General features: G+C 36.1%; 1 pseudogene; it reads right to left on the reverse strand.

The window, feature by feature from the left end:
• Nucleotides 1-5278: 5278 nt before the first annotated feature.
• On the reverse strand, nucleotides 5279-7131 carry LOC123813436 (annotated as a pseudogene).
• Nucleotides 7132-16271: the final 9140 nt, after the last annotated feature.

Consider the following 16271-nt stretch of genomic DNA (forward strand, 5'->3'; position numbering starts at 1 on the left):
AATTAAACCACAAACATTTGTGCTGGGTGAGGCCAACGCATCAGTTTTTGTAAATAATACTTGATGATCCTTTTTAAAGCTTTCACATTGTCCTGTTTGTACACAGCTTCAGGTATCTTGCCAAGTACAAAAACCAGCATTTATTGATTAGAAATGTGCACAGTGGGTCCAAGACAACAAGGGCTTGGTGCATTCCACACGCCCGTAATTTATGTCTTCTAATATCCCAGATCTTCCCTGCATAAAATTGAGTGAAGGCATGTACTGTGTTCTCCACGCCTGGGTCCCTTTTAAATGAAATAAACAGATTCAAATAAATAATGTAACACTTGCTTCCACTGCTGTTGGTGGAAGCAGACATCATTGTAGGAGAGTAGGTCTTTTTTATAGAAGAGTACTGGACAAGCTCCTCCTTCACTAGAAGGCTTAACCAATGTGTGTGTGCCACATCACCAAGAAAGTTGTCTTGAGTTTGTTTCTTCTGACGCAGAACTCTTTGAAACAACCATAGTCTTTGTTTTCTAAGCTGGTACATGAAAAACGTTCTCCCTTTAACGGAAGCAAGGGGAGCCCAACTCATATTCTTTTCAGTGGACTTTTGATATTTGCACAAAATTATGTCATCAAATTTATTATTCAGCTTGACCACATGGAAAATTGTGTTTCTTAAAATTTCTCACCACCAGCCCTTCACAGCTTTTCTCATCTTCCTCAGTTTGTCTCTTTTTAAATCATTCAGAAATAACTAAATTTAGAACAGTCCACCTTCTCTTCAATTTTTGAAAAAGGTTAACAGTCTGTTTTCCTTCAGTGTTTTAAAAAATGTTAAACAGTTCTATTACTAAAAACATTCTGTTTCTTTTTAACTTAATTGAAATTCTGGGCTCTATAGAACAGTCAACTTCCTCTTTAAATTAAAAAAAACAACAACATTAAAGTCCATAACCTCTTCATTTAAAAAAATGTTAAAAATAGTATTACTAAACACATATGGTGTCTTTTTAACATAATTGAATTTTTTTGCTCTTCAGAACAGTCCCTTTCCCTTCAACTTTTAAAATAATCTTAATAGTCCATTTTCCCTCCAGTTATTCAAAATAAGTAGAAGCTGATCATGAAAACAAACAAGCAAGCAAAATATAACCAGAGACACTGAAATTAAGAACAAACTGACAGTAACCAGAGGGGAGGTGGAAGGGGATTAACCAGATGGATTACAGGGAAGGGTTTTGAGGAACATCCATATAGGACACATGGACAAAACCAAAGGGAAAAGTGAGTATATTTTCAACCTTCCCCATTAGTACCCTTCATCACTCTATCCATCCCATTCTTACTTATACTCATTTTATTCTTGCATCGATTTGTGCCTATTTTAATATCTGTATTTTTTCCCATAATTTAGACAAAGATTTTCTTCTCAGTTTTTTTCTATCTCACTGTTTTTATTTTTAACTGCCAAGTTTAGTCAGGTATTTTTCATATGCTGAAAAATTCCTGAAAGCACATTATAACTGAGGGAATTCCTACTTGTTCTTGACTTTCCTGTTACTACACACTCCCCACCCCACAGTGTCCTCTTTTTAATCTCATCATACATTCCTTCAAGCTTTCCACATTCCAATGCTCTCTTCAACAAATACAGTAGAAAGATCAGAATATTAATAAAGATCAACAGAAAGTTCCTAGACTGATAAATTTCTATTCTCTAATATCTCCTATGCCATGAGAATGTATTCAAGAGCAAGAAAGAAAAACTATGATTTCAACTCCAGAGGTCTCACTGAATCTTAACATCAGACTAATTTGTGAGAGAGATGAGCATTCCAAGGCTAACAAATTGGAGAAGACAGCATAGGCACAAATCCACCTGGCACTCTGACATGTAAAAACTGAGAAGTTATTTATTTGGGAACATGTAAAACCATAGTAGTCACTATGAACACATTATCCCATTTAAAGCTGGGGTGTGCTTAAGTATTCTAGCAGGGGAATGAAAAGAAGCATGAGGATTTTTTCAGTAGCTATTGGTATGTGGGAGCAATTTATTTCTACTTGACTCACACTGAGTAACTGTAGTGCTGCATAAGAAATAGTTAACATTCTTCTAGCCTCTAACAGGGAGCTAGTGTAGTTGATAGAACACCATTTTTCCCCCAAGATAATGCACAGTTGGCATAGTTGCCAAACTATAAAAATAATAGTCATTGCAGGCTCTCTGCTTCTATGTTCACCAGTGGCTCTAAGACTTAGAAATACATTAGTCCAGTTCAGTTTCAATTATTCTGACTTCTCATTAGAGAAAGGATTGATAACTACAGATTTGCTAATAGCATAAAAAGCTTTCTGTGATCTAGATTTAATTTAGGCCAATTCCCAGCACAGCGTGAGCTACTGTACAGTCCATGAAATGAGACAACCTAATTTTCTCACTTTATGCAGTTAGCTCCACAGAGGCTGTGCCACGAGCCATTTGCCATTCACCATTCTCTTAGTGTGTAGGTCTTAATTTTTCAGTTTAAAAAAAATCAAAGTTTGCCTGTTTATAGAATCACATGTTCAAATTAGAAGTGGGAAAATTTGATAAAAAGTAAATTCTGATATTTTTAAATAATAATGAAATAAGCATAAATCAAGCTTCATTTTATTTATATCAAATTCTTCCATAAGTATAATCATTTAAAATATGTGAATATACTCCACTACTTCTCATCTAAAATGGTCTTTTCCAAAGGGTATTCCAGGGAACACTTTTTCCATGTATGTTAACAAATGTTATGCAAAGCACAATGGAAATGTTATATTAAAATAAAAACTATGCTTTCCTTTTATAAAAAATTTCATAATCCTTTATATGATATTGCATATTATTAATCTTTAAGAGTACTGTGGAGTAAGAAGTGTTTCTTGGCTTGATTTGGCAATAGTGTCCTCTTTTGACCATTGGTTATCTCAAGGACTACAAATCATGAGCTGGGAAATTCTGATCCAATTGAAACAATTTTACTTTAAAATATATGAGAATGTGCCAGGCCTCTCTCTCATTCCTGTAACAGACATTCAACCTCTAGGTTCAAGAATGACTAAAATACTCCCAGCAACATCTAAGCCAAACTCAGACATTTATTTGAACATGTATGATTAAGTATTATCTTTTACATACAAACTATACTGGGCCTTAAAATTAATGCAAAATAAATATAAAAATTGCTAATATGTGATACATATATGAAAAGAGCCAATACAAAAGGAGAGAGGCTGAGGCGATCTTTAGAGAGAGAACACATTTGTTAATGTTCCAGGTAAGATTCATTTTTGATAAGCACACTATAATCCAGCATTGCCTACTAGACAGAAATATTATGAGACATTTGGGAACTTGGGTCTGTTTCCATGGGAATAGAGTGGTAGCAAATAAAGAATAATGGAAAGGTGCAGAGCATGGACCATTGTGTCAATATGCTAAACTCATCATAACAGGCTCTATGAAGGCAGGAGTACCTCTCAAACCCTGGTTGCAAGGTTATAGCAAGGAGCAGCAACCAACACAAGGAAACCTAAGACAATCTGCTAATTCCACAGTTTTACCTATGAGGAGTATTAAGAAATAGAAAGAGAATATTTTTTTTCTTTTTTAATGCTTTTCAAAAGCTAAAGGCACCCACTCTTACTCACTCTCCATCCCATTTCATCTCTCTGGATATACATCAATATACTCTGATTTCTTATCAGAGGTCCAGAAATCTAGAAAGAGATATAGAGAATGTGATAATGATAGAGTATGGCTAATAATACTCAGATGGCTATAGTGGCAAGAGTTACAGAAAATATCTAAGAATTGAAAAATAGGCAAAAACTATAATAATAATAATTACTACCTTAGATATGGCATATAAAATTTGCTACATGACATGAACTTTTTTAAAAAATATATTATTTAAATAAAATGTTATTAAATAATTTAACTTTTAATACAGCCCTATGAGGTAAGTACCCTCATTATTTCTGTTAAATGTAAAGAAATGAATCCCAGACAGGTCAAGTGTATTGTTCATAGCCGAACGTAGTGTATGCATAAAGAGAATTCAAACCCAACTATCCAATTCCATAGTCTTTGATCTCAACAACTAAAATTGCTCTAAAATCTTTTCTGAAATTACTATTAATTTCCAGAAGTTAATATATCTAATTAAAGTACTTATTTATTTTAATGGTAGAACTTAATCTTTATTTACAGGGCATGTGATTCATAAAATTCTTCATGGAATAAGAAACCCATTGAGAGGAAAAGTTTTATACAGTGTGTAGAGTTAGGAACTGTTCAAGTATAGTTTGAATGTAAAAAGTGCTACAATAACAAACCACATTTAAAAAGAGTTCTTAGGAGAGAAACAGTGAGACAAACTTATACTGTTGGGAACCGCCCTGACTGGTATCAGAGGCTGAAACCCCCGCCTAGCTAAGGCTAAGGGAACGCCCTTGGAACCGTAAGCCGGCAAGGAGATAAAAGCTTATCTCCCTGGCAGGAATGCTGCTTCTGCTGCTGAACCCCAAAAAGCTTGGTCGGTTAGCCAAAGACGGGTAAGATTCCCCACGGGGGAACGACCCAAGCCAGGCACGATCACTTTGGGAGGCCCCCCAAAAGAAGGACTTGGGGGGCTGCAGCAAAAGGGGGTGATGGACCCTCACTCCTCGGCTTTGACAAAGTCTGAGTTCTCAGCGTCTGGAAGAAAATCTTATCTCTCGGTGGCCTTAGTCCCGTGCTCCACCTAAGCCTGAAACAATGACAGGGTAGTACAGCTCGGTACTGAGAAGTGCGGATTTCCTAGGGTGATCAGGCCTAAGAAAGAACATGTAAATTACTGTGAAACCTTCTTTGTTTAGAATGCTCTCAGTTGAATGAGAAGGGTCTTAGGAGGAAGTTAGTTTGTTCCTCAGTCTTACAGCTCTTTGACCCCCCAACTCAATAGACGGGCAGAGTTCTTTGTTTTCTATAGTTCCTTACTTCCCCTAATGAGTATTGTACTTTACCTGAGTTATTATGTAGCATGAGCCCAATAAAAGCAGGTATGGACTGTAAATCGGCGCGCTCCTCACTAGAAGGGGGTGGCCATTTCGTCCCTACTTCTCCACAGAAACTAGTTTGTCTCTGTGCATGTTTTTTCTCACGTGTTTATCGTCGAGCCATCCACAGCGTTCCGTGGTCACTGCTGGCCGGTGACCCACGCGCAACATTATACCAAACACAGTAAACAACAAATGACATTTTATGCCTCAGTTACACAATCTCAAAGTTAAAGGTCCTAAAAGTGCCATCCTGAACTTGGAACGTATAGCCATCAGAGGTAGTTTCTGGCACAACTTTTTGATCTTCCTCTTGCCATACACAGAACTACTTCTCAATCAAGTTTAATAAACCTTTGTATACAGATTCATTTTCATAGTTTTGTAGAGCTTCTACTTTGTCTAAACCTCCACATTATTCAACCATTATACTAAGTTTCTCAGTTTCACCTCACTTCTCAGCAGCCTGGAAGACATTTAAATGGCATCCAGAATAACTTAGAACTATTTTGGTATCTTTGACAGTGAAGAGGTTCACCAGTGGTTCTATTATGCTACAGTGAACAAGGTATACAATCTTTTTAACCGTTTCACCATGTGTATATTTGGTCACAGCCCATACAGCTTCCTTTTGTGCTTTAAAATCTGCCTTAGGGAGAACAACAATGAGGAATGGGGCTAATGCATGATTCACTACTTGCTGTATCTGGTCCTGGAGGCCAGCTGTGATGTTTGACATTGCCCATGTAGTTTCCTTCTGGATATTAGTCTTAGAGTTCATTAGCATGGTGGGAAAGATGGCAAGTGCTCCTGCATCTATTACAACGTGAGTCTGTTCATCTGTCCCAATGACAATATGCCCTATGGCTCTTTGCACAGGAGTCACAGTTGGCAATTGAGTAGCTCCCAGGAGCTTCACAAATTGGGGCACAGTTCCTGTTTTCAATCCACCCATTTGGACCAACAGTAAGGTAGAAAATGGCCCAGCAGCTACCTGCTAATAATACTTCTGGGTAATCATGATGCAGGAAACAAACTAAAGCAAGAAGAATCTGCTCAACAGCATCTAATGGGTGTGCAGGATTCTTGTTGTGACAAAGGTTTGAAAGTGTCCAGGTAAGATTAGATAAGGAACCACCTGCTAAAGATGACATATCAGGAACTGCAACAAGAGCCAACAGTGGATCAACTGCACTGTACTTGGTAACCAAGTCTCAGAAAACTGAGCCATTACCTGTGATATTTCCTACAGCCCATACGGCTCGTTCACTGATGTGAGCATGGGAAGAAACCAACAGAAAAATGAATGCCAAGATGGTACCTCCATCTACTACAGCCTTGGTCTGTTCCAATGTCCCAGAAGCAATGTTAGTGAGGGCCCAAGCAGGCTCAAACTGAATGGGATTACAGTCCATTCTGTCCAAGAAGGACACAAATTGTGGAATCAAATCAGCCTAGATTATGTTGTCCTTGGGTGGCTATTTTTCCCTAGAAAGCAGTTTCCTTGTAGCCTGAATATCTTGGAGCTGGCTTTCCAAATTGTTGCTATTTATGCTTTAGACAGCAGCCTCAGCAGACTAATTTATAGTGCCCTGGTTGTTGCACTTTTCCTGTAGCAGAGAAGTAGCACCATCAGGAAATGAGCTTACATTTCTCCTTTTCAGCATCTGTTCATCCTTCTTAGCTTTTCTCAGCTCCATGTTAATTTCTATCTGCCAGTATCTCATTTCTGTACTGTCTTTCCTCTTGTTCTTAAATCTGTTAAGGCAGGCAGCTGGTGACCTAGCATTGCCATTGGTGGACGTGGTTATAAGACATAGGGAGACAGCTACACAGCTGGCTCAGACTTTTCACAGGAAATGGTACAGGACAGACAGGCTATGGTTTGGTTGCTCTGCAAATGTCCAACACTGATCAGCTCGAAGACCATGTGGTAAAGTAATTCATTTTTAAACTCCCAAGTGAATGATTAATCATGCACCTTTTACCTAGAGTCAGTGCACTACTTGCCAGTTTTCCAAAGCCTATTCCAAACTGAAACTCAATGCCCAAGTGCTGTATAGCCATATGTAGGGATCTTTCTTGGAGTAGAGAAGCATTTTTCTTCTGTCAAGATGAAGCTAAAGTAAAAAGACAGGAAGGGAAAAGTTTGATTTGGGTTTCATTTATCTCAGGAGCTCTTTGACAATCTGCTGAGCTGCTGTTTTATGCAGTGAGACTTTGCAGACCATGTCAAGACAGCTTGCAGACAACTCATTTTTTATTTAGGAAATGTGTGCTTAATGGCTTCAGTGTCTGAAGTTTCTTTTGAATCAAATTTTGTAGTGTGCTTGCTTTGGTTTCATTTCATTTGAAAGTTGGCAGAAGAGGCGTTGTGAATGAAAACTTTCCTTATTTATGTACTTTTCTCTGCACAGAGAAGAGACAGAACATGAATTAATTATGACTCCATGTGAAACCAATACCTTGGTGACAGAAATCTTGATGTGTCTTAATATATTTTATTATGATATTATATATATAATGATTGTATTTTCACTACTTCTTCATTTGCACAACAAACACAAATAATTTATATTGGTGTGATTTAATGTGTTCTGTTTCAGGTGGGAATGTAAGTTTTTCTTATGCCAGTGTTTGTTTTTTCATGGTAACACTGAAGATACAGAGTTTACAGAGCCAGCATGTTTCAAATACAAAAATTAGTTTTTCTTTCACTTATTTTCACCATAAATTTGCAGTGTTCATTAAAATAATAATAATCTGCCCTGGCTGGCGTAGCTCAGTGGATTGAGCATGGGCTGCGAACCAAAGTGTTGCAGGTTTGATTCCCAGTCAGGGTACATGCTTGAGTTTCAGGCCATGACCCCCAGCAACCGCACATTGATGTTTCTCTCTCTCTCTTTCTCCCTCCCTTCCCTCTCTAAAAATAAATAAAATCTTTAAAAAATAAATAAAATAAAATAAAATCATAATAATCTCAGAATATTCATATTAATTATACATCTGGACTCTGCTAAATACATATGGATGTCCACACTAATGCCAAATTCTATATGAATTTTATTTAAGCATCAAAACCTGTGAAATATTAGTAAATCCAGCCTTTGCATCTTTTTCAGGACCCTCAAATGAGCTTTTGAAGTCAGTGAATTCTGAATTATAAATCATTTTCTCAGAAATATAATAGATAAGAAGCAGTTTCAGGTACATTTGGTATTACTAATCATGGCTTTTCATGATCATTCAATTATATGGGTGAAATCTTACTTGGCAGAGGATATTTTCTTACGGTAGTTGATGTGATTCTCTCACAGCAGGTTCCCAAGTTTCGAATGCCTGATGTTAATGCTTTGATTTCTTTTCAAAGACAGGAAGAATCTTTTGCTATGTGCTGTGCAGTTGTAAGCAAAAATGCAAAGATTTTAGAAAGTGGGTAATTGAGTTCTATTATCATAGGCATACCTCATTTTATTGCACCATTAAGAACATTCTTACTCTACAGGGCAAGGAATCAATTTAAGGGTTGTACCAGTTGCTGAATATGTCTTTTGACCAATTCCAAAGACCTCAGCAGGTAAAAACATACTGCTTTGACCTATTATGGTTACTTAACCTCTTTCCATCATTTCTGGCAAATAGGTGCCACTACTTTGTCCCTAATTCACTGAGACAACATCGTCTTCATTTAATTCAGATAGTCCAGTTCAAGGCAGCAGTTCCCCCTGTCATACATGCATACAGAAAACAACACCATTGAGCTCCTAAAAAATGTCAGTGCTCCCTTTGTTTGTATATTTCTCAAAGTCTAGTAGAACAGACATCTATATAACCTTCCCAAAGGATATACTTAAGAAGTTGGTGAGTAGATCTTACATGACTCCATATAGTGCTCTGATGTCTCTGAGCTTTTTGAGAACTTTCTCTATATTATTCCATGGAAATGCTGGTGTTTTAAGATTATCTCCATATAGTTCAATTTTAGGTCCAGACATCAGACAGTCACAAAACAAACTCTTAAAGCCATTCCTATATACTCAAGCGAACACAGTGAATCCAGAATCTCTGCTTAGTATACCCATGTTGACTTATGCCAAATTAAAAAGTAGATTCCTTCCATTCTCACACTCCCTTGGGATCCATTCTCACACATATTCCTCAGGCATTTGTTGATGTAAATTGGCAAAATCTCGCAAGTCTTTGGGTGTTTATGACGTTGTCTCATTGTTGACAATTTGTGTCTGACCCTCAGGAGCCTGCCAGACCTTGAGTCTGGACATAGGTCTAGAAGCAATGAGAGGTGGTAGGGGTAAGTTCTTAAAAAGATCAACAGTCTCCTACAAGGCAACTATAATAGGGAAGACTCTTTTAGTTTTTAAAGGAGAGAGAGAGATTAAACTCTGCAGACCAGGTAGGAAGACATGCTTTTGCTATAGAAAAAAGCTCAACTTATTTTATGGGTTCAAGGTAACCTATTTCACTGGATTCTGCCATCAATCCCCAATTTAATTTTCAGTGTCCCAATCCTTCCTAACTGCTGCTCTAAGTATTTTAAAAAGATACTTTATGTGATTGTGCATTAAATTTGTGTTATAATTCAGCCACATGCACAATTAGATTTGGGATTTTCTTTTCAAAAATCTACCGCCACAGATACAAGAAATAAGAGATTCTTTTAGGGAAACCATAGAAACAGTCTGGTTCTATATCCTTGACCTGGAAATTTAAAGCTCTGAGGGCACAATTTTTTTTTCCATGAGTTTTTCAGCATACTAAGAAGAAATATCAAACCCAATTATATTCCTTATTTACACTACAATGTTCTTTTGTAGTAAGTACTTAACCACACAAAGACAAAACTTCTATAATCACTATGTTATAGGTGTTCACAGGTGGGAATTTAACTGTTTTGTTACCAGTGATCCTTTACCAATGGTGAAGCATTCATTAATGCCTTTAAACTGATTGTGCCAGAGAAGCAATTCCAAACTCTCAGTCCTAAAGTTCTGTAACCTTAAAACCATTTCTGATACCAATAACTTTATCTATTATGGCTTAATCAGGTCCACAAGTCCACAATGAACATTATGGAATTATACTTCATATAACTGTGGGAGAGGCTAGGGAAGTAAAATTCTGAAAAATGAGTTGAAGAATCAAAGAATATTCACTAGTGAATCCTGATACAGTTGAATGAGCTGAAGCTTGAAAAGAGAAATGGAAGCCTGAAACATCTGGCTCTTGGAAAAGTTCCAGAAAGAGGAGCTAGTAAAGCTTTTCAAAAGACCTTGACTTTCTGTGACTACCACTTTTGTGAGTTCATAATCAATCGTGTTGTGGTGGGTTGAGCTGTTGTAGGTGAGGAAGGTGGACAGTTGTAGGGATTCTACACATGGTGTGGGCAAGAGCAAGGACAAAATGAGTCCTGTCCCCAACTGAGCCAGTATTCTTCATCTAGCCCACAATGACCTTCAGAGCATAGCTGCAGCTTCATTTTGTCTCTCAATATCATGCAATTTCACTTTTAGCCAAGGCTGATCTTGTAGAACCCGAGGATGAAGAGTCTGGGAAATATAATTTCTAATGTAATCATGTTAACAATTGGATACTAGGTTAAGGGAGTTTACTATAAGGCAGAGACATAAACTTTTTAATATGTATTATTCGCTTAATCTTTATAACAACCTATGTAATTAGTGCTGTGTTTATTTTGATTTTTTATTTGAAAAATACCAAAATAAATATGATAATAAAGTTACTCATAAGTCCACCATGGGTACATACAAATATAGAAAAAGAAAAGATGTTACCTTCCTCCTCCAATCCCATCTTCTACCTGTGTGCCCCCAACCTAAATGTAAGTATAGTCAGTCCACCATATCTGGGGGATCCATATCTCAACAAACTACAAATCAAAATTATTCTAAAAAAAATTCCAGAAAATTTATACCTAGACAATACAACAACTACTTACATAGCATTTACATTGCATTAGGTATTGTAAGTAATCTAGAGCTAATTTAAAGTATACAGGAACATGTACATAGGTTATATACAAGTATTATACCATTTACATAAAGAACTTAAGAATCTTTAAATTTTGATATCTTCAGGGATTCTGGAACCAATCCCCTGGGATACATAAGGTTAACTGTAGTGTTCACTATTTGGTGCATATCCTTCCCAACTCTTTTCTATGCTTGCGAGAGAATAAGGATTCCTAGAGAAATTTTGAGGGCTTGGAAAACAAAGAACCTCCCAGATTGTAATCTTCAGTGAGAGAATGGGAAAACATGAAATGTAATTGTGATGTAAATCCCAAAGTGACATAGGAACTCGGAACCTAATATAGCTTAATTTATAAAAATAAAGAAATGTGTGTTTTGTTCATACCTGTGTTTATAAACTAATATTCATCCTGGTTCCTTTAGCTACGGTTGTTGCTTTAATTCCTTTCAACTCTCTTCTCCTGCTGAACAATATATATGGTAGAAATTATACCAGTTAGTTAGTCTATGTCAAGCAGGTATCTCATTGTACTCTGGACCCAAGATAACCCTTCAAGTTTAGCCATCTTGGTCTCACACCTTTGTAATTTAGAAAAGATTAGCAAAGAAAAATCTAAGTAAAGAATTTGTTCCATTATCATGCTTAGATTTGACTATAGTGTTTAAAAATTCTTCCTTCCTTTCCTGTCCTTTCCTCTTCCTTGTGGACAGAGTATATATACTTTTCCACCCCATTTGGGCTTGGCCATATGGCCTGCTTTGATCAGTAGAATTTGGGCAGAAGTGATATGGTACGATTATTACCAGAAAGCTGACCTTGACCTAGAGACTGAAGCAAAGCCACCTGGGGTAAGTTTTTAAGCCCTGAATGAGAAGGAAACTTCTGCATTAAAAATCGTAAGAGTCTCCAGTGGATTAATATGTAGAATTATTTGAGCAACAACTAGTTTTTCTAACTATGGGTGCAAAAAGGTAAAGGGTCCTTTCTCTAAATACATGGGAAAAGAATTCAATACCAGGTGTATGTTAACAAAACCATGATTATTATTATGTTGACAATAACATTCAGGAAGAAAAATCCAACAATAAAGAGTAAAGTAAACATAGAGATTTCTTTAAATAAAGCACTATTTGCCAGATTCTCTTTAATTCTTGAATGAATAAAATAGCTGCTGGTAAGTTAACTACCAAAGCAAATGGTTTATGGCCAAAGTTATAATAAAATGAAAATTAATAGTAGTGAGCATTTCAATTATTAAATAAAAAAGAATGAAAGCAGGTATTAATTTTAAAAAATCTGCAACCTCAGAATTAAGAGTGAAACACTAAGAAATCCCCATTAAAATCAGAAGTGAGGGTTTACCCAGTATCATCACTAAAATGAGACATTGTGGGACCCTTGCCCAATGAATAATATAAAGGAGAAATGAAAAGCCAGTTCAATTCTTTATAAGAGTTATCATCCCAACAAATTAAAAAATACTCCTCTAGAGAAAAAATTGTAAAATTAATGAGTTAATTCAAAGGTATATACTAAATAAGCATAAAAACATTAGTAGTATATAACCTAGACAGAACAAAATGGACATTTTAATTAGAATATAAACAATTCAAAATTGCTGACAAAAAGTGTAAAATACATACAGGTAACCTTAAGATAAAATATGCTGAATATATATGAAAAAATCTATAAAATTTCACTGAGAATCTTAGATAGGACTGTGAAATAATTACAAAACCACACTCTACACCCAGCTGAGATGATAAGACATTAAGAGTCTTCTGTAATTACTATGAAGGTTTAATGCTATTTAAATCATATCCCAAAGTAAATGGTGCAGCTCTGAAAGGTCACAGCATCACTTACTGAGACTGGTAAGAGTTGTGTACATGAGCCAGGGACAGGAAAAATAAATAAGGTCCCCAGGGGGACCCAGTTCCATATTGCAGAACAGCAGACTGCCATTCTAAAAGTCAGTGCATTTGGAAAGAGAAATGAGCAATAAAAACAGTGAGAAGAAAAAGACGAAATAATTGTTGTTTGCAATAAATATGGCATATTTAGAAAACAAGAAATGAAGTAAAAACTATTAGAAACAATAAAAAAAGTGGACCAGGAGACTAATTACAAAACCAAAATATAAGAGCAACAGCTTTTCAATATATAAACCAAAGTGAGTTGCAAAACTCAATGAATAAGTAGCTATTATTTTCAATAGGAATAACAAAATAAGGTAAAACATTTAGGAACAAACCTAATAAGAACTGTGTAAGTCTTATACAAAGAAAACTTTAAAACCCTATTGAGGCATATTAGAAAGCCTTGAAAAAATGAAAACACATAACTTGTTTGTGGAAACCAAAATTTCACACTGTAAAGTTTTTAATTCTCTCTAAGTTAATCTATTGAATCAATACTAAATTGAAGCAAAATAAATTAACAGAAAAAAATTAATTTTAATCTGTTAAACTAATGTGCAGAACTGGTCAAGAAAAAATAAAATTGATGAAGGAGCTCAAAATAATATTAAAATATAATAGAGTTAAATAAATTAGAGCAGCTGGGTAGAAGCAAAGTAATACACCCATGGCTCTCAAATAATGCAGAGGAACTAACTATGTAGGGTGCATTTTAAGTCTGAAATTTCCCTGTGGGCCAACACAAAAATTCTGATTTTCTAGGTGAGGGTTAAGCTGTGGAAATATGCATTTTTATAACAAGATTCCGAGCTGATTGTAACACAAATACAATTATCCTTTCCTTAACTAATCTGCCAATTTGACTCTATCTTCACTATGAAACATGATGAGACATCCAGTGCCCTCTGCACACTGAAAACACAGCCAATTGGCCACACTCTGGCATTCCTACAAATTAGTTCCCATGGTTGAGTCTGACCTTTCTCAGAGCTAAAACTAAAAACTATGAATTGTTTATGCCTGCCTATTCCAAATAATTACCTACTTCAATTAAATATTACATAAACCCATGGAGTGAATGTTCAAAAATAAGGTTGTTCATATTAAAACTAAATTAAATGTTTTAGAAAAATACAATAAAAATAAATTGCTGAAGCAATCTTTTGAACAAATGTGGGTAAGAAAACTGTAATGGATTAGTACAAAAACTATAAAAAACTAGAAGAATTCACAGATTACTCACAAATATCTTTGTTTAAGATCTTGTTCCACTTAAGAGAAAAATATAAACATCATTAATGCAAACCCGATAACAAAAAAATTAACAGAACCACAGTCAAAGAGAACACCTGAAACCTAATTCAAAAGTACAGCAAATAAATGTGCATTCATGTTTTTAATTAAAATATTTAGGGTATTATTTTTTAGTGATTCTCCACTTTAACCAGGTTTTTGATCGACAAAGAAAATACTATCTCCAATAATTTTGGCTGAGAACACATCTTCTCTAATAAAAAATAAAACACAACTGGGGAAACACTAGACAAATAGATCAATTAAACAGTGTTCATAGATGGATGGGTTAAATTGGAAATTTAGAAAATATTCCAAATAGATGGAAGAATGATAAATCAATAAAGAATGTTAACAAATTCAACTAGTCATTTGGAAAAAATATTATACAGCTGTATCTCTTTTGTATTCCTCCCCCCAAAAAAAACTTGAAAAGGAAAACAAATATAATAAGGTCAGAAATGTATGAAAATGTACTAAATATTTTAATATAATTGTAATGAGACAGATCTTTTAAGCACATTATATGTAAATCATAAAGGTGTTAAAAACTGGACAACCAAAAGAATGACTTATGCTAAACCCCACACCACGAAACTGAGACAATTCTAGTTTCAGCTCTCTCAGAAATGGCATCTTAAACCAGTCAATCAGGAATCACCTGGTCAGTCTTAGTTAAGCAATCTGCCTGTCAGACCCCTGCCATTCTCTAAAGGAAAGTAACTTCAGAATAACCAACGCGCTTTTTTGCCTAGTATGTGTAACTTCCTTATTCCTATTCTCTTCTGCTTGTCTTTCCCTTTGAACAACTCCTCAGAGATCCCTTCCACCTGCTAGAATGAATGTGCCCAATTCTAATTTATTTTTGCCCAAATAAACTTTAAAAAAGTTTAATGTCGCCCTGGCTGGTATAGCTCAGTGGATTGAGCGCGGGCTGCGAACCAAAGTGTCGCAGGTTCGAGTCCCAGTCATGGTACAAGGGTACATGCCTGGGTTGTAGGCCATGACCCCCCCAGCAACTGCACATTGTCTCTCTCTCTCTCTCTCTCTCTTTCTCTCTCTCTCCCTTCCCTCTCTAAAAAAATAAATAAATAAATAAAATCTTAAAAAAAACTACCATAACCTTACTTAAAAAAAAAAAAATAATGTCTCTGTTTACCTTTTGAATTTTCTTAGTGTGGAAAACAAAACTGAAAGGACTGTCCCCCTGTCCCCTCCCAGTCCCCAGGATCAAGAAGCACCCCAGCAGGGACCTGCTAGGTCCCTTGAGCTCCCTACTTTCACTCTACCTCAGGTGGGAAAGTTTCTGGGAGTTTCACAGCTTTCGTGTCATAAGCTCTCAGACTTTAAGCAATTTGCCCCTAAATTTGGTCCTGAATCCACTGGATTCAGTCTAAGTCTAACTTAGAAACTGGACTAATTTCAGGATCAAACTGGGTCCACTTAGTAATTACACTGAGCTGGGCTTAAACAGGGCTGGGCCCAGTGTGAGGCCTCAGGTGAGTAAAATTTTGTCTGAAGGCTGAACAAGATTAACTTCACAAAGATAATCATGAATTACAGTGACCATGGCTGAGAAATTTTAACTTGGATAAGCTCATCTATTTATAAGGTACCCTAAGAAAAATGGGTTTCAGCTAAGCATTCAACATAAAGAGTGGAGGGAATTTTTTTTTCTCCTCTCTAGTTACCTGGGATCAGGATAAGATGGCTGGAACACCTGACTAGCTCCAGAGCCTGCACACCAGATCCTGGGAAAACTGGGAGAGCCAGCGAAGGGTGAGAACCCTTGTTAAAGTCAGCTTTCCTAGATCTACATCTGTGATGTCTGGTCGAGAGAGAAAGGTAAAATTTCACATTGTCCCTTCCTATCCAAATTTAGATTGGCAACCAAATAAATAAGAAGAATTAGATCTTCAATTGTGACTTGTGAATTTGCTTTCAGGTATTGATGGATTGTCCATACGATCTTTCCTTCCCAGGGAC

The sequence above is a fragment of the Phyllostomus hastatus genome, unplaced genomic scaffold (assembly GCF_019186645.2).
Source record: "Phyllostomus hastatus isolate PE091 unplaced genomic scaffold, TTU_PhHast_1.1 phas_contig_152, whole genome shotgun sequence".
NCBI classification, from domain to species: Eukaryota; Metazoa; Chordata; class Mammalia; order Chiroptera; family Phyllostomidae; genus Phyllostomus; species Phyllostomus hastatus.